The following is a 23,229-nucleotide window of genomic DNA, read 5'->3' on the forward strand; positions in this document are numbered from 1 at the left end:
AGAATCTGCCTGCGATGCAGGAGACCCCGGTTCAGTTCCTGGGTTGGGAAGATTCCCTAGAGAAGGAATAGGCTACCCACGCCAGTATCCCTGGGCTTCTCTGGTGGCTTAGATAGTAAAGAATCTGCCTGCAATGTGGGAAATCTGGATTTGATCCTTGGGTTTGGAGGATTCCCTAGAGAAGGGGATGCTACCCACTCCAGTATTCTTGCCTGGAGAATTCCATGGGCAGAGGAGCCTGGTGGGCTACAGTCCATGGGGTCATAGAGAGTCAGACATGACTGAGCAACTTTCACTCACAGGGTCACATGTATTCAGGGTCACTCTAAGTTACCTAAACAATATTGGTATTTCTTCCAATTTAGTAGTTTACTCACTCACTCTTCTGAAATGCTTTTCCTCCCTCCTCCTATTTTCTCCCAGTCCCACTTATTCATTCATCAGTGTCTGCCTATGTTGTTCAATCACTGATTACCAAGTTTGTATAGTCAAGCTTGGTCATGAAGCCTTTCTTGACCACACTGATTGGCCAGAGTCTCTCTTTCTCCCTCTTTGAGACTCATAATGCATTTGATTCCCACTATTTATTTTCACATAGCACCTTGTTATTTCAGTTCTATCTTTACATACATATGTCTAGTCTTCCCAATGAAATTATAGATCCTTGAAAGAAAACACTACTTATACAGTTCTGTATTTTTCACTCCACCTCCTGAAGTACATTTAGCATCTAAATAAAATCTGTTGACTAGCTGATCATGACTACAGTAATAATATAAATCACTTACTGAGCACAGTGTTTAGAGCAGTCTGTGCAGAGTCAGACCGAACTGGACTGAATCCCTATTAACTATGCCATCTCGGGCTACTGACAACTATTACCCTATCTGTAAATCAGTATCAAAAGGGCACCTCTCTCAAAGGATTGTTTGAGAATGAAATGACATAATACTTAAAAAATTCCTAGAAGAGTTAGTATGTAGAGAATATTAGATGACAATGATAAGAATCATAGGCTTTGAGGCATGGGGAAGAATTCTTTACATCTCTTATCCATTAATTCTTATTGTAATCCTATGAAATAAGAACTGTTATTATACCTATTTTACAGATAGAAAAATCAAGGCTTAAGGAAGAAAAGTTTCCAGCCCAAGGTCACAGAAAAGGATCTGAAGTCCAGGCAATCTGACTGCAGAGCCACGTTCTTAATCACTACAGGATGCCAAGTGGCAAAGACGGCAGAATTGGAAACTAATGGCAGTGCCCTCCTTAAGTCACTGGTTGAAGAAACATGTTGGGAAAGTCCAAGAGTTGACATGTAAAGGAGTCCAGTGCCCTAAACTGGAATTGGGATTCAGATTTGTCTGAGCCTGGGCACCCTGGTAGGAAGGGTTGCCAGAAATCAGTATCAATGAGGTTTTTGGCAACCCTTCCTACAGGTTGCTCACAGGCTCAGCTGTCGGGGGTGGTGATGGGGGATGTTCTGGTGCCTGACCAGAAAGACTAGGGAAGGGAATAGAGCATGGCATTTGGTTCTATACTGTCTGAACCCTCTAGGGCAAGAGGATGCAGATGATGCAGCTGCTGTTTTCACAAGGGAAGCAGAGACACAGAGGTAAAAGCAGCGTGGCTGCAGACTCGGCCACAGGCTGTGATGCAGAGCAGGGCGAATGTCATGCTTCCCACTGTTAGGACCTGGCTGTTCTGCAGTACAGTCTGCAGAGGGGGGTGGGCTGCCCGGGCATACTCAGCACCAGGCAGGGCATCTTGGGCACAGACATCTTGTGCTCACTGAAGGCTCAGGTGGGAGAGGCGGTAGAGAGGTTCCCCAAGCAGTGTCCTGGGCAGGAAAAGAGTGGAAGACCTGGAAAACCATGAACAACTATACGGTACCTTCTGGGATTTATATTGAGCTACATCCCAGCATTATGCAGACCAGTGTATGACCGTAAAGTTACTCTCCCTTATGGGTTGAATTGAATCCCTGTAAATTTGTATGTTGAAGTCCAACTCTCAAAACCTCAAAATGTGAAGTCAAGGCCTTTAAAAGAAGCAATTAAGTTAAAACGAAGCTGTCAGGGTGGACCCTAATCCAACATACTGGTGACCTTACAAGAAGAGGAAGAAATACCAGGGGTACATATGTGTATACAGGCAACCATGTGGAGAGGCAGCAAAAAGATAGCCAAAGAGAGAGGCCCTGAGGAACCAAAGTGGCCAGCACCTTGACCTTGGACTTCTAGCTTCCAGGACTTTGAGAAAATAAATTCTACAGTAAGTCCCCCACAAATGAATGTGTTCCCTTCCAAGAGCATGTTTGTAAGTCCAAGAAAGTTAGCCTAGGTACCCAACTAACACAATCAGCTATATAGTACTGTATTATAATAGCTCTGTAATACTTTTCACACAACATAAAAAACAAACACACAAAACAAACATTTTGACTCTCACAGTGCAGTACCTTGGAGAGTAGAGCAGTACAGTACAACAGTTGGCATCAGGGGCTGGCATCGCGTGAACAGGCAAGAGCTGCTGCCTGGAGGAGGGAGAGGAGGTGAGAGATGGTGGAGCTGAAGGATCGTCAGCGATAGGAGACAGAGGGCAAGCTGCAATTTCACTCATGCCTGACGTTGATGGAACACACATTCCCATCTTTGAAAGTTGGCAACTTGAAGGTCTGTACGTAGGAGACTTACTGTATTGTTTAAGCTACCCGCTCTGTGGTGGGATTTTGTTATGGCAGCCCTGGCAGACTCATACACTATCCCTAACATCAGGTTCATGGCCTCAGGCTGGCAAGACCTGAAGCAACTTGACTGTGCGTCTGACTCTTTGTGACCCCATGGACTGTAGCCCGCCAGGCTCCTCTGTCCAAGGGGATTCTACAGGCAAGTATACTGGAGTGAGTTGCCATGCCCTTCTCCAGGGGATCTTCCCAACCCAGGGATCGAACCCAGGTCTCCCACATCGCAGGCGGATTCTTTACCATCTGAGCCACCAGGGAAACCCAGAGCAACTTGAGTAAACCCACATTTAACTCTCAAAATATGAGAGGCAGGTAAAATCATTCAAATTATGTGTGTGTGTGTGTGTGTAAAATACAGAGCTAATATAATACAAATAATATCTACAAAGCAGGAAACCAAGGTTCAGAAATCGTAAACAGCCTGCCCAGGATCACTTAGCTACTAAGTGATGGAGCCTGGATTCAAGTCCATGTCTTTGTGACTCCACAGTTTATACTCTACATGACATTGCCTGTTTTCTCCCATGCTCTCAACCATGATATATTTTACTCACGTACTAATCACTATGGGATTAACAAGACTGGCACATCTCCCACCTACTTGATGATACAAAGAAAACCGGTGTTTCATTTATAAATTCACTGCAATTGACTCTGTGGTAACAAAAAACCCAGAAAGATATGCTAGCAAAGGAGTATTTGATTTTTCAAAAATACTAAACAAACAAACAAACAAAAAACCTAAATACTTGCTGCTCCCTGCCATAAAATAATTCTATTAAAATGATGTACAGTGGAGCCCAAAGAGGTAACTAGATCCACAGGCCTATTTCAGAGCATGTGTGTACTAAGCAAACAGGAGAAACAAAGGAAATGGGAGGAGAGAAGATAGGGCTTTCCATTTCTCAAAACTATGTCCTCATTGTTGTACCCCAGGGGTCTTATAGGGTTTGGAATACACGGGCTTTCGATTTATACTTCTTGACTTACTGAACAAACAAATGAATGAACTTGATCCTCTAATGAGAAGAAAAAAAATTCTTAGGCCTTTTCAATGACCTAAATTCGTCAAAGTATTTTGGGCTTTTCCTAATTTACTTTGTTTCATTTAATCAAATGAGATGGAACTTAAGAGGAAAGTAAAGACTAGAAGAATTAAGCCATAGACCAAAGCAGGGCAAAAAAGGTCCTGCCTGCATATTTGAATGGTGTAAGTGAAAATGAGTATCCTAGTCACCCTGTATAGTCATCTCGGAAATCAGTTTCACGCCACTGCCTTAGTGGGTGAGTTCCAATATATTTGTTTCAGGCAGATGTTCCTGGCCTGTGTGAGGTGAGCTACAATCAGATGCTGATAGTTCAGAGAACAGAATACAACGGTAAACGCAGGCCACAGTCATCTAAGTCTTGAAGATAGGATTTCTTTAGGATGATGACTTTTTTAAAAAATGTTTTTTATTTATTTATTAATTAATTTATTTTAATTGGGGGCTAATTACTTTACAATATTGTAGTATTTTTTGCCATACATTGACATGAATCAGCCCTGGGTGCACATGTATTCCCCATCCTGAACCCCCCTCCCACCTCCCTCCCCACCCCATCCCTCAGGGTCGTCCCAGTGGAGCAGCCCTGAGCATCCTGTCTCATGCATCGACCCTGGACTGGCCATCTATTTCACATATAATATACATGTTTCAATGCTATTCTCTCAAATCATCCCACCCTCACCTTCTCCCACCAAGTCCAAAAGTCTGTTCTTTACATCTGTGTCTCTTTTGCTGTCTCGCATATAGGGTCATCGTTACCATCTTTCAGGCTGATGACTTTTAAGAGCTGCCTTCAGAGTTTGCCTATCATTTTAATTATGTTATTAAAAATAACTAACAGGCAGAGCACAGAGGATTTCTAGAGCAGTGAAACTATTCCGTATGATACTATGGTGGTGGATACATGTTATACATTTGTTCAAATTCATAGAATGTACAAAACCAAGAGTGAACCCTAATGTAAACTATGTACCTTAGGTGATGATGATATGTAGATGTGGATTCATCAGCTGTTACAAGTGTCCCATTCTGGTGGGTGATGCTGACAGTGAGGAGGGTTATGTATGTGTGGGGGTAGAGGATACATGGAGAGTCTCTGTACCTTCCTTCCAGTTTTTCTATGAACCTAAAACTGCTAAAAAATAATTGTCTATTAAAAATTATCTGCTAAAAAAATAAATAATGCAAAAGATACCGCTCTTCCCCACCCTAATTGAAGAAAAAAAAAAGTGACTAGGAAGGTTATGAACAGGGGAAAACAAAGTGAGATATCCTTAAAGTTTTAAGGTACTATTCTAAAACCAATACTTTAGTACCCTTTACTATAATAAAATTCCCATGCACTCTACTCAAATTTTGGTATATTTCAGGACAAAGGAAGTGTTCTTCCCCCCTACACTGGGATATTGCAATTAGCAATATGGCAGCTAAAATATCTTGTTTTCTTTAGATATTACCTATTAGTATGAAAAATGTAATAAATTAGGCTTTGTTACTTTGTGTTGTCCCCCCAGTGTTCACTGGGGACAGAGATGCTTCAAGCAACTGAAAAAATTTTAACAAATAGTTTTTCCTTTTTTCAGTAAACTCATCAAGTTGTTATTAATTTTTAGCTCTATGTGGGAAAATGTAATGAGCTTTCAATTACAATATTTCTATTTAACTTGCAAATGGAAGATACTACCTCCATCCTACTGTCTGCTATTATTATAAACACAGCTTTGAGTCTGAACAATCCAATGCTGATTAGAGGTTTTCAGCATTAAGCATTGGTCTCATTTCTAAAGTTTAACAAATAACACAATACATAATTCTCTGGCACGTCCAGTCCTTCTATGTCAGGCAGCTGAAGCTCTCTCCACTCACATGACAAGCAAACAGAAAGCATACTATAATCAACTGAGCAGGCTATGATTAACTCTGCTCGGAGCTGTCTCCAAACTCCCTATATACTCCATAGTGGTTCTTAGACAAAAATATGGCAAGGCATGTTTCTCTAAGGACGAGATCACCAATTAAGAGCACCTGAGGTTTCTTATTAAAAGTAAGCTATGGGAGCTGGTGATGGACAGGAAAGCCTGGTGTGCTGCAGTCTATGGGGGTCACAAAAAGTTGGACACGTTACAGACTGAGCGACTGAACTGATGTTTCTTATTTTTTAAGTTATTATGAATTGAATTAGCACAGGGTCTAGCCACAACCGTCTCTCGTGTATTATTTTCAGTTGCTTCTGCCACACAAAGCCAATCATTTGTGAGGTGCTGGCCTTTATAATGTGGTTGGACCATTATGGTAATTAATTAATTGAGCAATAATACAGACAGTCCATTCCCATTATCCTGAAGTGGGACACATTCCAGTCACATCTGCGAAATCTGTAGATGCAGCAATTATTTCCATGTTTCTTGAGTGTCTTCAGATAGTCAACCAACATTAATAATGTGCTTGAAAATATGAAGTCACAGCTGGTAGCTCTGAACTCAGGGCATCTTCACAAGCTTGGTTACTTGCTCTCTTCATTGACAGCACATGTTTAAGTTGCAAATAGTAGGAATTGAGCAGCATTTCAGCTGTGTTCCCATGATAGATATTATCAACCATTTGGTGCCCCCTTAAGCCCAAAGTTCTAAGTGAGTTGCAGTATGCAAAGCCTTTAGACCACTCCAGTGACAAGATTAGAATTCTGTCTGACTCCAAAATCAATTCCAAACTACTTTGCTCTAATATCAGTAATGTCTTTCTTATCCCAAGCAAGATTGTCTTGTGGCTAACACGTTCCCCCCTCTGGGAACACTATATCAGATTGATTAATAAAGTGGCTAAGAATGAAGAGGTTTATTTCTTAAGGAGAATCTGTCCTGGAGGGTCACTCTAACCACCCACCCCCCACCTTGCAAAAGACCTAGGAAGTTAATATGTCTAAAGCATAACTAGATTAATTGAATTTCAAAACTTTAAATAATTTCTGGTGGTGCAGATACTGTGTACCTTGCCACAGATGCCCCTTCCAGGACTGAAGGGGCCGTTTCTGGGAAGGATGTCAACTGACAGTCCACAGGGCCGTTGTGCCCAATGTCACATCCCTCCCTTGGGCAGTCAGGGTCCAATGATCGGTTCATGCTTCCTCTTCCCAAATAAGAAAACTCTGAACCATTCCAGCTTCAGTGCTCCTTGTGAGGTCCACTAGACTTCATTGTAGCATTAATACTTTCCCTTTCCAATCCTACTCCTTCCTGTTTCTTTCCTTTCACAGGTTTTGATCCTTAGAGTACTCCCTAATTAACAATTTACATACTAATTTCTACCTCACAGTCCACTTTCTGAAGAATCAACATGCAATATCTGACTTTCTCTCTTCCTTACCTTATACAGACCATTGCTTTCTTGCAACTGGAATTAGCCAGTGGAGAATGTGTTAATCATATATATGTATGATTTGCACATGGAATTTCTGAGGATGTAGATCTTGCCTACTTTACAGTCTATATTCACTGAAAATCAAATATAGTTATAATTTCGTAAATATTAACTGAACAGCAAAGGGTAAGAATGAAGTGGCTGGGCCAAAGCGGGAACAACACTCAGCTGTGGATGTGTTTGGTGGTGAAAGTAAAGTTCGATAATGTAAAGAACAATGTTGCACAGGAACCAGGTAAATTGGACATGATCAAGCAGAAGATGGCAAAAGTGAACATCGACACCTTAGGAATCAGTGAACTAAAAAGGACAGGAATGGGCGAATTTAGTTCAGATGACCATTATATCTACTACTGTGGGCAAGAATCCTTTAGAAGAAATGGAGTGGTCCTCATAGTCAACAAGACAGTCCAAAATTCAGTACTTGGGTTCAATCTCAAAAATTACAGAATGATCTCGATTCATTTCCAAGGTAAACCACTCTACATTTTCCCCAACCACTAATGCTCAAGAAGCAGAAATTGATGGGTTCTATGAAGACCTCAAGACCTTCTAGAACTAACACCAAAAAAATAAAAATGTCCTTTTCATCACAAGGGATTGGGATGCAAAAGTAGGAAGTCAAGAGATACCCAGAATAACAGGCAGATTTGGTCTTGAAGTACAAAATGAAGCAGGGCAAAGGCCAACACAGTTTTGTCAAGAGAAAACGCTGGTCACCACAAACACTCTTTTCCAGCAATCCAAGAGATGACTCTACACATGGGCATCACCAGATGGTCAATATTGAAATCACACTGATTATGTATCTTTGCAGCCAAAGATGGAGAAGCTCTATGCCGTCAGCAAAAACAAGACCTGGAACTGACTGTGGCTCAGATCATGAACTCTTTATTGCAAAATTCAGGCTTAAGCTGAAGAAGGTAGGGAAAACCACTAGGGCATTCAGGTATAACCTAAATCAAATCCCTTATGGTTATACAGTGGAGGTAATAAATAGAGTCAAGGGATTAGATCTGGTAGACAGAGTGCCTAAAGAACTATGGACAGAGGATAATACCATTGTATAGGAGGCAATGACCAAAACCATACCAAAGAAAGAGAAATGCAAAAAGGCAAAGTGGTTGTCTGACAAGGTTTTACAAATAGCTGAGGAAAGAAGAGAAGTGAAAGGCAAGGAAGAAAGGGAAAGATATACCCAACTGAATGCAGTGTTCCACAGAATGGCAAGGAGAGATAAGGTCTTCTTAAATGAACAATGCAAAGAAATAGAGGAAAACAATAGAATGGGAAAGACTAAAGGTCTCTTCAAGAAAACTGTACATATTAAGGGACATTTCAGGCAAGTATGGGCATGATAAAGAATGGAAATGGTAAGGACCTAACAGAAGCAGAAGAGTTTAAGAAGAGGTGGCAAGAATACATAGAACTATACAAAAAGGTCTTGGTCTTTAAGGCAATGCAGGGATAGGTTCAAGATAGTGGAATAGAAGGACATGTGCTCATCCCCTATGAGAGCCTGAAAATCGCAACTAGCTGTTGAACAAGCATCGACAGGAAGATGCTGGAACCCAACCAAAAAAGATACCCCGTGTCCAAAGACAAAGAAGAAGCTACAGTGAGATGGCAGGAGAGGCATCAACAGGATAAAATCAAGTCCCACACCCACCAGGTAGGTCACCCACGAACTGGAGAACAATACCACCAAAGAAGTTCTCCCACTGTTGTGAAGGTTCTGAGCTTCACATCAGGCTTCCCAGCCTGGATATCCGGCAAAGGGACTGGGACCCTCCAGGGAACCTGTCTTTGAAGGCGAGCAGGATTTGATTACAGGACTTCCACAGGACTGGGGGAACCAGAAACTCTATTCTTGGAGGGCACAAACAAAATCTTGTGTGCACCAAGATCCAAGGGAAAAGAGCAGTGACCCCATAGAGGGACTGAACCAGACCTGCTATTATTGGAGGGTCTTCTGTGGAGGTGTGGGTCAGCAGTGGCTTGTCGTGGGGATGGGGCCCTGGAAACAGCAGTCCTGGAAGGTGCCCCTTGGCATAAGTCCTCTTGGAGGTTATCATTAACCCTACCACAGAGCTTGTAGACCCCAGGGCTGGGTTGCCTCAGGCAAAACAACTAACAGGGAGGGGGTGCAACCCCACCCATCAGCAAATAATTGTATTAAAGTTTTACAGAGTTTGGCCCTGCCCACTAGAGCAAGAACTAGTTTTTCCCACCACCAGCCCCTCCCATCAGGAAGCTCTAAGAGCTGTCAGAAGAAGCAAGAAGAACCACAATCCCATAGCTAGAACAAAAACCATATTACAGAAAGTTTATCAGAATGAAAAAGCAGAAAGTTTTGTCCTAGTTGAAGGGACAAGCTAAAACCCCAGAAAAACAGCCAAATGAAGTGGAGATAGGCAAACTTCCAGAAAAAGAAATCAGAATAATGATAGTGAAGATGATTCAGGATCTTGGAAACAGAATGAAGAAGATGCAAGAAATGTTTACCAAAGACCTAGAAGAACTAAAGAACAGAGATGAACAATACACTAGAAGGAATCAATAACAGAATAACTGAGGCAGAAGAATGGATAAGTGACCTGGAGAACAGAGGTGGAAATCACTGCCACAGAACAGAATGTAGGAAAAAGAATGAAAAAATGGAGACAGCCTAAGAGACCTCTGGGACAACATTAAATGCACTAACATTTGCATTATAGGGATCCCAGAAGGAGAAAATGGAGTAGGGCCTGAGAAAATATTTGAAGAGAAATATTTCCTAACATGGGAAAGGAACTAGCCAACCAAGTCCAGGAAGCACAGAGAGTCCTAGGCAGGATAAACCTAAAGAGGAACATACTGAGACATATAGTAATCAAAAAGATGACAATTAAAGACAAAGATAAAATACTAAAAGCAACAAGGGAAAAAACCACAAATGACCTACAAGGGAACTCCCATAAGGTTATCAGCTGATTTCTCAATGGAAACTCTACAAGTCAGAAGGGAATATATTTAAAGTGATGAAAAGGAAGAACCTACAACCAAGAATAATCTACCCAGAAAGACTCTCATTCAAATTTGATGGAGAAATCAAAAGCTTTCCAGCCAAGCAAAAGTTAAGAGACTTCAACACCAACAAACCAGCTTTACAATAAATGCTAAAGGAACTTCTCTAGGCAGGAAACACAAGAGAAGGAAAAGACCTACAGAATATAAATCCAAAACAAATAAGAAAATGGTAATAGAATCATAAAAGTGAAAGTCGCTCAGTCATGTCTGATCCTTTGTGTCCCGTGGACTATACAGTCCATGGAATTCTCCAGGCCAGAATACTGGAGTGGGTAACCTTTCCCTTCTCCAGGAGATAGAACCCAGGTCTCCCACATTATAGGTGGATTCTTTACCAGCTGACCCACAAGGGATATCAATAGTCACTTTAAATGTAAATGGATTAAATGCACCAACCAAAAGACAGACTGGTGAGGCAGATGAAAACATATGTATGCATACCCTTCCACTTACCACTTACTTAAGCCTCAAACTGTATATATTTTATATTGTTAGGGTAATCTCTCTTCATTATTCTATTACAAATATTTTCTAATTTTCCTTGTTATGGCTTCTTAGATACACCCATCATTTCATAGTGGACATTTAATTATGAAATACATGTGATTTTTAAAAGTATCTTTGATATTAATTTCTCATTGAGATATTAATTTCTCACTTAAATGTTTTCTTCTCTCAAATAACCTTTTTTTTTTTCATTCTTCTAACTTTATTGAGGCTTTCAATGGCTAAATCAAAGATCTCTCTTGGTAAATATCATATTGCACTTGAAAATATATGGGTTATTTTCAAGTTATCTTCTGATACTGATTCCTAACATAATTCCACACTGACAAGAAAACAGATTATATACAATTTCAATACCTTAATTTTTGCACCTTGTTTTATGTCCCTGGATATGTTCCAGTGTCTCCTGGTTTACAGTCTTATGGAAATTGAATAGAATTTGTTGTGTGAAAATTGTATAAATCTTAATTATGTTAATTATGTTGAATTGGTTCATAGTGCTCTTTAGGTCTATTATATCTTAAATCCTTCTACTTCTCACTTCTCTGTATATTCATTCTATTAATTTTTGAGAGTCTGACATTGAAACTCCAACTAAAAATCTTAATTTATCTACTTAAAAAGTATCATAATATATACTGGAACTATATGTAATCTTGTTCTGTATTTTCCAAGTCTCCTGTAAATGTGTTACCATACTTTCATAATTAAAAAAAAAAAGTCTTAACAGCCCAGATAACCATGATGGACTGGTCACTTACCTAGAGCTGGACATGCTGGAGTGTGAAGTCAAGTGGGCCTTAGGAAGCAATTCTATGAACGAAGCTAGTGGAGGTGATGGAATTCCAGCTCGGCTATTTAAAATTCTAAAAATGATGTCAAAGTGCTGCACTCAAATATGCCAGCAAATTTGGAAAATACAGCAGTGGCCACAGAACTGGAAAAGATTAGCTTTCATTCCAAACCAAAAGAAGGGCAATGCCAAAGAATGTTCAAACTACGATTCAGTTGGGCTCATTTCACATGCTAGCAAGTTTATGCTTAAAATCCTTCAAGCTAGGCTTCAGCACTACATGAACCAAGAATTTCCAGATGTACAAGCTGGGTTTAGAAAACGCAGAGAAACTAGAGATCAAATTATCAACATTTGTTGGATTATGGAAAAAGCAATGGAGTTCTAGAAAAACTTCTGCTTCACTGACTACACAAAAGCCTTTGACTCTGTGGCTCACAACAAACTGGAAAATCCTTAAAGAGATAGGAATACCAGACCACCTTACCTGCCTCTTGAGAAACCTGTAAGTCAAGAAGCAACAGTTAGAATTGGACATGGAACAACTGGCTGGTTCAACACTGGGAAAGGAGTACATCAAGGCTGTATATTGTCACCCTGCTTTATTTAACTGATACACAGAGTACATCATGCAAAATGCTGGGCTGGATGAATCACAAGCTGGAATCAAGATTGACAGGAGAAATATCAACAACATAAGATATGCAGATGATACCACCCTAATGACAGAAAGTGAAGAGGAACTAAAGAGCCTCTTGATGAAGGTGAAAGAAGAGAGTGAAAAAGCCAGCTTGAAACTCAACATTAAAAACTAAGATCAGGGCATCTGGGCCCATCATTTTACAACAAATAGAAGGAGAAAATGTGGAAGCAGTCACTGATTATTTTCTTGGGCTCCAAAATCACAGATAGTGACTGCAGCCATGAAATTGAAAGATACTTTCTTCTTGGAAAAAAGGCTGACAAACCTAGGTAGTGTAATAAAAAGCAGAGACGTCACTTTGCTGACAAAAGTCCGTAGAGTCAAAGCTATGGTTTTTCCAGTAGTCATGTATAGATGTGAGAGTTGGACCATAGAGAAGGCTGAGCACCAAAGAATCAATTTGGATTGTGGTGCTGGAGAAGATTCTTCCGAGTCCCTTGGACAGCAAGGAGATCAAGTCAATCAATCTGAAAGGAAATCAACCCCAAATATTCTTTGAAGGACTGATGCTGAAGCTGAAGCTCCAATACTTTGGCCACCGGATGCAAGGAGCCAATGGGAATCTTTCCAGTGAGAAAGACTGAGGGCAGAAGAAGAAGGGGGTGATAGAGGATAAGATAGTTGGATAGCATCACTAACTCAATGGACATGTATTTGAGCAAACTCCTGGAGATAGTGGAGGACGGAGGAGCCTGACGTGCTATAGTCCATAGGGCTGTAAAGAGTAGGACACGACTTAGCAACAACAACTGAACAGAAGAAGCTTCAGGGTAGGCTGGGGTAGTAAATATTACTCACATTAAGTGGTAAATATCTGATTAGGGGCTAACTAGTATTTTCAGGGGATTCTGAGTTAAATTCATTTGGAGTAGCATTATGCACAGACAGCTACATTATAAACACTGGGAAGTGCTGCATATTGATTTCCTTTGGGAATTGGGGTTTGGGATTTGGGAGGGACTTTCATGGTGGCTCAGTTGGGGTTGGGGAAACTTTTTGCAAAGTGAATAGTTTAAAGTTCTTTATTTCGAGAAATATTTGGAAAATGTCTTCCCATTATCTTTTAATTGTACACACAGAATTGTATTTGTTGACCTTCTGGGTCCCTGTTTATTGGATCCAAAGTTAGAATTAGTCGTGAAAATTCTTACTAGCAAGTAATGTTATTGTCAGTCTTGGGAATAATATAAGTCATAGTTATCTGGGATTCTCCTGCCCCTTCAGATCTAGGGGAGATAGGCTCAACCCTCTACCCCATGTGGAAAGTCCAAGGCATTCCTCAACAATTCTGTGAATTTCTGGAGGGCTTGTGTTCTGTCAGCTCTGACTCCAAGTTACTTTCTGTCGAATTTGTTGAGTTTAAAGTTGATCTTTTCATCACCTCTTGTTTTCCTTATTCGTACCATGTCAGTACAATACAGAACCCAGTCTTCCTTTCTCCCTCCCTCCCTCTTGAGCGTGCACGCTCAGTCTCTAAGTCGTGTCCAGTCATGTCTGACTCTTTGTGATCCCATGGTCTGCACCCCACCAGGCTCCTCTGTCCATGAGAATTTCCAGGCAAGAATTCTGGAGTTTCCATTCCCTTTTTCAGGGGATCTTCCCAACCCAGGGATCAAACCTGGTTCTCCTGCATTGGCAAGTAGATTCCTTACCACTGAATCACCTGGGAAGTCTCCCGCCTCCCCACCACACACACATACATAATATTACAATCCACACAAGGCATTCTTGTATGTAGTCAACTTTACTAGAGTTCTGAAAAGATGAAAGTCACACTGCAAAAACATGCATATGATGTCATCCTTGTTTTTTTAAAAATAAGTCCTTTATCCTTTTCAGCAACAATTGTCACTCTAGCCACCCTCTCTTCATTTCGCCCTCCTTGTGTGCCCACGCTCTTTAAAAGAAGGGGAAAAAAAATCCCCTCATTCACTTATAGAGAATAATTTAGCCCTAACAGACACATTTTGACTGCAAGTGGCAAAAACCCCAGTTCAAACCGGTTTACACAAGAGAATCTGTTGAGTCTTTTTAATAAAAGTCCAGAACTAGATCTTATTTCAGGTACCTCTGGATGCAGGAGCTCTGCCCTGCCTGCAGATCAGTTTTCCTTCTTTCAGTCTGTTGACTCCGTTCTCCCTGATACTGATTCCCTCTCAAATATCTTTTGCTCACTGTGGCAAGACCACTGTACTAACTTTTCACATCTTGCAGCATTCAACACCAACTGAAACGTTGAGCCTACCTCAATTCCAAAAGTCTCAGCAGTCTCACTGCATTGAATTGGCAGGAGTCAGTCACATGTCCATCCCTCTGCTTATCACTGTGGGTATGGGAATTCGGCACAGTTCAGTTCACTCACTCAGTTGTGTCCAACTCTTTGCAACCCCATGGACTGCAGTATGCCAGGTCTCCCTGTCCATCACCAACTCTTGGAGCTTACTCAAACTCATGTCCATTGAGTTAGTGATGCCATCCAACCATCTCATCCTGTGTTGTCCCCTTCTCCTCCTACCTTCTATCTTTTTACTGGAAAAACCATAGCTTTGACTAGACGGACCTTTGTTGGCAAAGTAATGTCTCTGCTTTTTAATATGCTGTCTAGGTTGGTCATAACTTTTCTTCCAAGGAGCAAGCATCTTTTAATTTCATGACTGCAGTCACCATCTGCAGTGATTTTGGAGCCCCCCAAAATAAAGTCTCTCACTGTTTCCATTGTTTCCCCATCTATCTCCCATGAAGTGATGGGACCAGATGCCATGATTTTAGTTTTCCGAATGTTGAGTTTTAAGCCAACTCTTTCACTCTCCTCTTTCACTTTCATCAAGAGGCTCTATAGTTCTTCACTTTCTGCCATAAGGGTGGTGTCATCTGCATATCTGTGGTTATTGATATTTCTCCTGGCAATCTGCAGCATACTTATTGGCTTAAGCCTAGTTCCCATTATCCAACCCAGGAGCTCCAGGGGTGGGATTACTCTGATGAAGTACAGAGAAGGAATGACTGGCTTCTCAAAAGGAAATTAGCTATGAGAACTATGGAATGGTGAAATGTCACAGAGCAACAGCCAAAAACATCGAGATCCAGTAAACGCTTGACCCACCCCCATAGTCAGCTCAGGGCATCCCTTTGAATATCTAAGGCCTCCCTGAAGTTTTAAAATAATTGCCTTTCCAATTAAGTCTGTAGACAAAGGCCATCTTCCTATCCATTGATGGCTTAGAGTGGGAAAGTTCAGTTTTACAGATACTGTAAAACAGGTGCTAGAAATGTTCTATATCTTGATGGTAGTTAATTTACATGGGTGTGAACAGATGTAAAAATTCATCGAGATGTACACGTAAGATCTGTGTATTTTACCATATACTTGTTACTACACTTCAGTTAATACTGTTTTTTATTTCTTTCACGATGACCAACAAATGTCCAGTGTGATTTAGAATGCAATAATCAAGCCACTTATCTCTGGTCTGCCTTTACACTAAGCCTTATTCACCCAGAGGTGAAGACATAGCTTAGCTGAGGTTACCAGAATAGAAAACCTAAATATGGACTTGGGCTCAGGTCTTAGTTGGAATTAATACAGTTGTGTCTGTCTGAAGTCTCTTTTGGGACTTCTATATTCCTCAGAAATTCAGTATATTTACATAAACATGTAGAGGCTGAAGATATCCCAAAAGATAATGTCTATAATTAAGGCTTCTAAATATTTTCCTAAATTACTCAGGTGAACATACTCAAGGCAGAAAAACAGTTTGCCTTCTATCAAAATTAGAGTTAATCAAAATCATTAGGTTTCAGTGAAACGACCACATCAGATTTTCCCTAAGAGCAGGTTATAATGGACTTTGAATCCTGTACTAGCTTTATGACCTCAAGCAAGTCACTTGATTGTGCCTGAGCTTCAGTTTCACATCTATAAAACAATAAGTAAGGTTCTTCTCTTCCAAGGCTGTGCTGAGAAACAGAGATGGCATGCATAAAAGGTTGTCATTAAATGATTAAGTCTCATTATTATTCTGATCCCCTCTGCCTATTGCTTTTGATAGGATTAGTTCAGTTCATTCATATCTGATTCTTTATGACCCCATGGACTGCAGCACGCCAGGCTTCCCAGTCCATCACCAACTCTTGGAGCTTGCTCAAACTCATGTCCATCGTCAGTGATGCCATCCAACCATCTCATCCCCTGTTGTCCCCTTCTTCTCCTGCCTCCAATCTTTCCCAGCATCAGGCTCTTTTCCAATGAGTCAGTTCTTCACATCAGGTGGCCAAAGTATTGGCATTTCAACTTCAATATCAGTCCTTCCAATGAATATTTGATAGGATTAATTGCATTTTTTCAGTGACTCTTTTGAACTTACCTTCTTAGAATGGATTTTTTCCTTCATAATTACTTCTAAGGTTAAGTGATTCCAGGGTTTAATTTAACCACCCCTTCCATTTTGTCAATGTATTGGAACACCTTGCTTGAATTTCATCTTAACATTTTTCTGATGCTGTATCTATGTGGCTTCTTATCTTTCTAGATTTTCTGAAGTTCAATTCTAATTCATTCTGCCTATAATATTATTCCTTTTGGGATAATAATTCCTTTTGGTGGTCCAGTGGCTAAGAATCTGTGCTCCCAATACAGGGGATGTGGGCTTGATCCCTGATCAGGGGAACTAGATCCCACATACCACATCTAAGAGTTTGCGTGCCACAACTAAAGATCCTGTGTGCCATAACTAAGACCCAACACAGCCAAATAAACAAATTACATAATAAATATTTTTAAAAAATAAAAAAATATTATTCCTTTTTAAACTTCATTATCAACTGTGGCAACCTGAATAAGGGCACAGTGTCTTGACTCTTCATCTGTTTCAATTATTGTATACTTCTTTAACTGCACAAAAAAGATGAATAAGAAATAATTGTCGGTAAGGAGAAAGTGGCAATTTTCTTTTTGAAAGGTGAGATTATTCTTACATAAAGAAAAGCTAACTGTTTTTCATAAGCTTTGGGAGAGAATTATGAGAGAGAAGATTTAATGAGAGTTGTTAAGAATATTTTGCAATTAGTTCACTACCTTAGGTCTAGCAAGAAGAAAGTGTAATTTTAGGTACTTATATTTTTATCTAGTCCTTCTACAAGTTTGCTATCATATTCTTCCTTTTACATGTGCTGAAACTAAGGTTAAACTTGTCCAAGGTCACATGGTAAGCTACATGGAAGAGACATATTTGGTTAGCTGCTGCTGAGTCGCCAAATCATGTCTGATTCTTTGCAACCGCATAGACTGTAGCCCACCAGGCTCCTCTGTGCATGGGATTCTCCAGGCAAAAATACTGGAGTGGGCTGCCATTTCCTTCTCCAGGGGATGTTCCCAACCCAGGTCTACTGCATTGGCAGGCAGATTCTTTACCACTGCGCCACCTGGAAATCCCACATTTGGATAGAGATGCATCTAAAGTTAATGCTTGTGCTTTTGCCAAAAGATATTTTTCAGAGGCCCTTATCTGGTAGGGTTTGGTGGATCTCTTATCTCAGCTAAAGATGAGATAAACTTTGGAACTAGAATACCGATTTGCTTCTGCACATGCTTCTGTACATTTACATGGCTTCTGTACAGATTTCACATATTTCCTTTAACCAGGCTGTAAATCAGGAGGGAAGAAACGAAGGAAACAAAGGAAGAAAAATGATCACTGTTCTCTGCTTCTACTGAGGACTACTTAAGAGGAATAATAATGTATAAAAGGCCAGTTTTAGATTGCTTTCAAAGGAACTTCTATTACTTATAAAGACTGTATCCTAGAAAGAGGGCTACCCAGTGTAAGCATGGACCACCAAGCAATTAATAGAATTGCCTTAATGAAAAGTATGGTGTCTAAGATCTAAAATCAACAATTGCCACCTTCTAGGACAGTAAGAACCTGGATTCAAAAGCCTTTTGGAAAAGTATGATTTTTATAATGTAATTACTTCTGTTAACATTAATTTAAGTGTAAAATTGAAAACTTAATCTCAGTATGTCTTCATGGAGACACATCTGTGTTATAGTTAGTACAAACACAAATGGCCAGAATGACACAGTTACCAACATTTAAACATGCTAACATGAACATGACTAATATCACTGACATGTTGTGATATATTCAGATATTTATTAAATTAGCATATTGCTAGGAAAAATGCATAACTAAAAGTAGATAACAGCGCCTTCCGCTTCCATCCTTCTCCATTCTTTGGGAAAAGCAGACATTGTTATTCACTATGGAGTCAAAGATGATCCTTTTTCTAGATTCAGAGGCCCTGGAAAGTGTTACCGGGTCAGGGAGTGACTCAGATTTACAGTCCAAACAAGTTCCTACTGTGAGTGGCTGTATACGCTGCAGCTTTACCATCCCTGCTGCTGAATCGCAGCTGCTACTATTGCATTTCTGGGATTTTTTTCCCTGCTTCTCATCTATGGTTCCCCAGATTCATTGCTCAAGATTAACAAAATATAACACACAAAGATCAAAGTTCAGCTTTGAAATATAAAAGTATTATGTCCAAATATTACAAACAAGGTCACCAATAAATCATGCTGGAAACAGGCAGAAAGTCATGAACATAAGACAAAAGATTATAAACCATAATTCACAGCATGGAGCCCCACCATCCTAAGAGAAGTAACTAAAAAGCAACAAAAAGAGTAAAGGCAATGACAACAAGTAACATAGGTCAGGGATCTGAGGTTTTTAAGTAAAATGGCAAAATGTTCAGAGGAAAGGGCAGAGGGGGAAAGGTCACAAGCCCAGACACACTAACTAGGTATCATTGTAATGTTGGCTTGCTCACTTAATGTTTTTCATCTTGGTAAATGCAACGCTTATAATTCCAGCTTTGGTTGGTTGGTTGGTTCTCAAAGGTCACTCTAGGAAGTGTGATATCAGTTATTTAGAGGACCCTAAGAATAAAATCTCATGTGTTCAGTTAAAGATGCTCCTAACATCTTAAAGGAAAAACACTGAAAATCTTAAAGCAGGAAGAGTAAACTTACATTGAGTTCTTATGGGATCACGTGGCAATGTGGCATCATCCAGTCTTCTCTCAATACATGGTAGCAAATCACTGACACAAAAAGAAGAAGGATTTACTGAAGGTTAGAGAGAAGCCATAACTACAAATCTAAATGTCAGATTTCTAGGTCAAGTCCAAAGCTAATAGTGGTTTCAAACTACTAGCGATGGTATATCATATTTTTCTTGTGATGAAACATAATTACAATGTATTAATATTTACAAATCACACTGAGGCTCTCAGATGAAGTGAAGTGATAAGTAACTAAATACTACATGAATAGTTACACAATTAATGCCTCTGAAATTATGGATTGTAAATTGGAAAACCCTAATTGCTTTATAGGACCCAGGCCTATAGACAATATTGGAAGTGATGCTGTAATCAACTGCTCTTTTACCAAAGAAGAAAATAAAGTTCCAATCTACCTAACTTGTTATGTACCACAGGAGACATTCTGAACACATTATCAGTTCAGGATAGTTGATATAAGGACATGGATAAGTAAATAGCCTGCTCTTTTTCTATTATGTGTTCATATGCAGTCAGTGCATATAAAAAACTTTTAAATATTTTAAAATATTTGACGGCCACCATAGTGAGAAATACATGTGGGATAACTCATTCTTTGAGTCACATTCAGATGAGATGTAAATAATAAGTATTGCAAATATTCAAATGTGATTATGGAAAACTTGTTTTGTAAATTTTCTTTTTAACAGTATTTTAATCTTCTATAGATAGGAAGAGAAATGGGGAGCAGGAAATCACACTTTTAGTTAAATCTTTTTAACTCACAGCTCTGGAAACTCAAGATTCCAGATCATTTTGGAAGTTTAAAGAAAGTAAGAATCTAGTTTGCCAAATAATACAAAGCATTTGGGGATATGAAAAGCTAACCTCCCCCCGGCCCCCCACCCCATTCAAAAACTCTCTAGAGACTCATCTGTAACAATTAGGAACAGGAAGAATTTTATTTTTTCTCATTTGATTGCTTTAAAATCACTTATGGTAAAATACCCGAAAACTGTACTAAAATCAAAGGGTTTTTCTTTGTAGTTCATCACAAAAATTACTGAACAGGTATTTTCTAAACCCAAAAGAGCTTTGATTCCAGGCCCAGATCACATATTAAGAAATTTAGCTCTATTTTATTGGCTTCTTTATATTCTTCCATATTTTCTGAATTTCCTTCCAAGGACATATATCACTTTTATAATCAGGAAAAAAAATCACATAAAGAAGTTTAGTGCATATCCAAAACTTGCTCATGATCAATAAAAATGAGAGGATAAGCTGGAGAGCATGGTGTAAGTTCTGGGGTTGGCCAAAAAGTTCATTTAGGTTTTTCTGTAAGCTCTTATGCAAAAATCTGAACAAACTTTTGGCCAACCCAACATAAGCTCCACCATGTGAGCCTGTGTTTGGCTTTAAAGATTCCTTATGTTTAGTAGCAAACATTCTGGATGATGTAAACAGACACTATTACTTCTTCCTCCCTTACTGATGAGCACTGAAGCATGTAAGCACTTACATAATTTTCTTCAGCATGGAGGTTAAAAAATAAATTATCCAGCAGCTTTACAAACAATGTGAAGGCTGCATTAAATAAATCTGAAGCTCTGGACAGCGTTAAGCCATCTGAGATTCTTGCTAGGAGGAGACTCTCCGGCCTATCAAAGCGAGCAAGAATGAACTTCTCAACCGAAAATTATTATTTTAGGGAGTGTAAAGAGAAGCAACACATTCTCATAAAAATTTGGAGGAAAAAAAAATTTGGAGAGATCAAAGCAGAAGGAGGCTGAAGATTTACCACCAGCTCTGACAGTACAAGCTCTGTGACCCTGGACCACTTACTTAACCTCTCTGAGTCTCTGCTTCCATTTATAAAATGATAATAATAAGCCCTCTTTGGAGTCTTACTGAAAGGATTAAACTAGGTAAAATGCTTAAGACATTTACTAGGATATGGAAAGTGTGCAAATGAATGTTAATTCTTGTAGAAACCAGTTTGGTCTTCTCCAACACACACACACACACACACACACACACACATATATAGTGGTATAATAAAAGCAGAATTTGAATGTTTTAAAATATGCTTATTACACATAGACTAGACTGGACCACCAAGTTCCCCTACCTTCATGCTAAGAGTACTATTGGGTTCAGGGTCTCCTGCATTGCAGGCGGATTCTTTACCAACTGAGCTATCAGGGAAGCTCTTAGAATTTTCAACAGTCCCTAAAACTGACCCCACCTGAGTAGCTGCTCACCCTAGAGGTGGCAAATAGAAATTCCCTATGCCAAGTTGAAGAAGGCTTTTTGCTTATGTTTAAGGTTCTAGAGATGTTTCTAGAGACAAAATGACGTTCCATTGGAGGATAAGAATGTACTTATAATATTAATGGTAAACCATTCCCCAATATACACTTAGAATGAGAGAACTGCTACCAACTTGCCCCATGTTGATTTTTCCTGACCACCCCATACTGCAGATACTGTTTTAATCTCAGGAGAAAACTAGGGCTCAGAGAGGTTAAGAGACTTGCTCATTGTTACACAACAAGCAAACAGCAGCCTAGGCACTCCAGTGTTTAATTTTAAGTGGGAACATCCATCTGTTCGAGAAAAAAAAACACGTTAGGCTCACTCTTTAAATAAACGATGATGGTAGGGAGGACACCACAGAGAAGGAGAAGAACAAGGAGGGAAAATACAGTCATCAGTTTCTTTCCCTGGAGGGCAGAGCCAGTCACAATTGCCCCAGAAGCAAAGTCAGAGTTGGCAGACACTGGGATGGAAGGACAATCTTCCAGGGAATCTAAGGAGAAGCGAAGGTTGCTTTCCAAAGGTGTTTGCCGCGGTACTGTTCCCCTCCTCCACTACCCACTAACCTCTTTGTCTGGGGGAAATGAAACAGCTTTGGTTTGCAAGCCGTCGCCAGGGAGTGGAGCAAGACTTTGTGCTATAAACAAGAGCAAGGGCCAGGCCCCCGGCCAGCCTCCAAGGCCAGCCTGCCAAAGGAACCTGGCGTTGAGACAGCAAGGGCCGGGCAGCACGGCCAGTGGTCACCCAGGAGCCACTCGAGGGAGAACAACCACCCCCACCCTCCTCAAGCTCACCTCTGGGAAGGGTGAGGTCCCTCTGAAGAGTGAGTTGTGTAGACTCTTGACATTCTTCTGGCTTGTGAGTTTCAGGGACGCCTGCGAGTTAAGTCGAATCAGGTGTATGCGCACGCGCAAGCCGGTGTGGGCGTGCCCTTGTGGACTTGCCCGTGCTTGCTTGTGCATAGATGCCCCCAGTTTTCTAGAGAAAAGGTTTAGAGCTTTCAGCAGATTCCCGGGAATTCATGAGTCTCATGGGAAAAAACCACGTTCAGGAGAAGAACATACACTGATGGTCCAGAAAAGAACACTGTGCTCACCACTTTTATCTCTGGAGCAACTGAGTCCAGGCTGTCAGCCCACGTTCCTCTTACAAAACCCTAAGGCACTTAAGAGAGACCACAGGGGAAAAAAATAACTCAACCCCTTTTCTAATCTAAACCTAATCCTCCTTAAACCTCTCCTGACCCGGACTACCAGGAATCGTGCCAGTGCCAAATGATACGATGTTTATTCAGCTTAGGTCTTAGCTTGCCGCTCCTGAGCCACAAAATCAAAGGGGAATGTTCCAGCCACCACCTGCTAATGAATGGGTAAACAAGGGCCAGGCAAGAAAGAGGAGACCCAGTGTTTGAGGACAATGCCTTTGTGTAGTTCTGGCTCAAATAAGGGCACAGCTTCTAAGGAACAGGCTTGAGACATGCACACATGCCCTGCCAAGTAGTTCAGGAGCCTGGGGACAGCTGTTGCTCAGGATCCCTCTGCCCCTTGCTGCCCTGCAAACC

General features: G+C 40.4%; 1 long non-coding RNA gene across 2 annotated transcripts in view; it reads right to left on the bottom strand.

Annotated features, from left to right (window-relative positions):
- The window catches only part of LOC133048580 (uncharacterized), a 95,686-nt gene extending 72,950 nt beyond the window's left edge, over positions 1–22,736 (bottom strand). The window contains exons 1-2 of one of the 2 annotated variants that reach the window (XR_009691068.1): positions 22,463–22,736; positions 19,318–19,388 (exon numbers count right to left, since the gene is read on the bottom strand). This is a non-coding gene — a long non-coding RNA (uncharacterized LOC133048580). The remainder of the gene's footprint in view (positions 1–19,317; positions 19,389–22,462) is intronic. The other variant, XR_009691069.1, reaches the window with a different exon arrangement.
- Positions 22,737–23,229: the final 493 nt, after the last annotated feature.

The sequence above is a fragment of the Dama dama genome, chromosome 29, assembly GCF_033118175.1.
Source record: "Dama dama isolate Ldn47 chromosome 29, ASM3311817v1, whole genome shotgun sequence".
Lineage (NCBI taxonomy): Eukaryota > Metazoa > Chordata > Mammalia > Artiodactyla > Cervidae > Dama > Dama dama.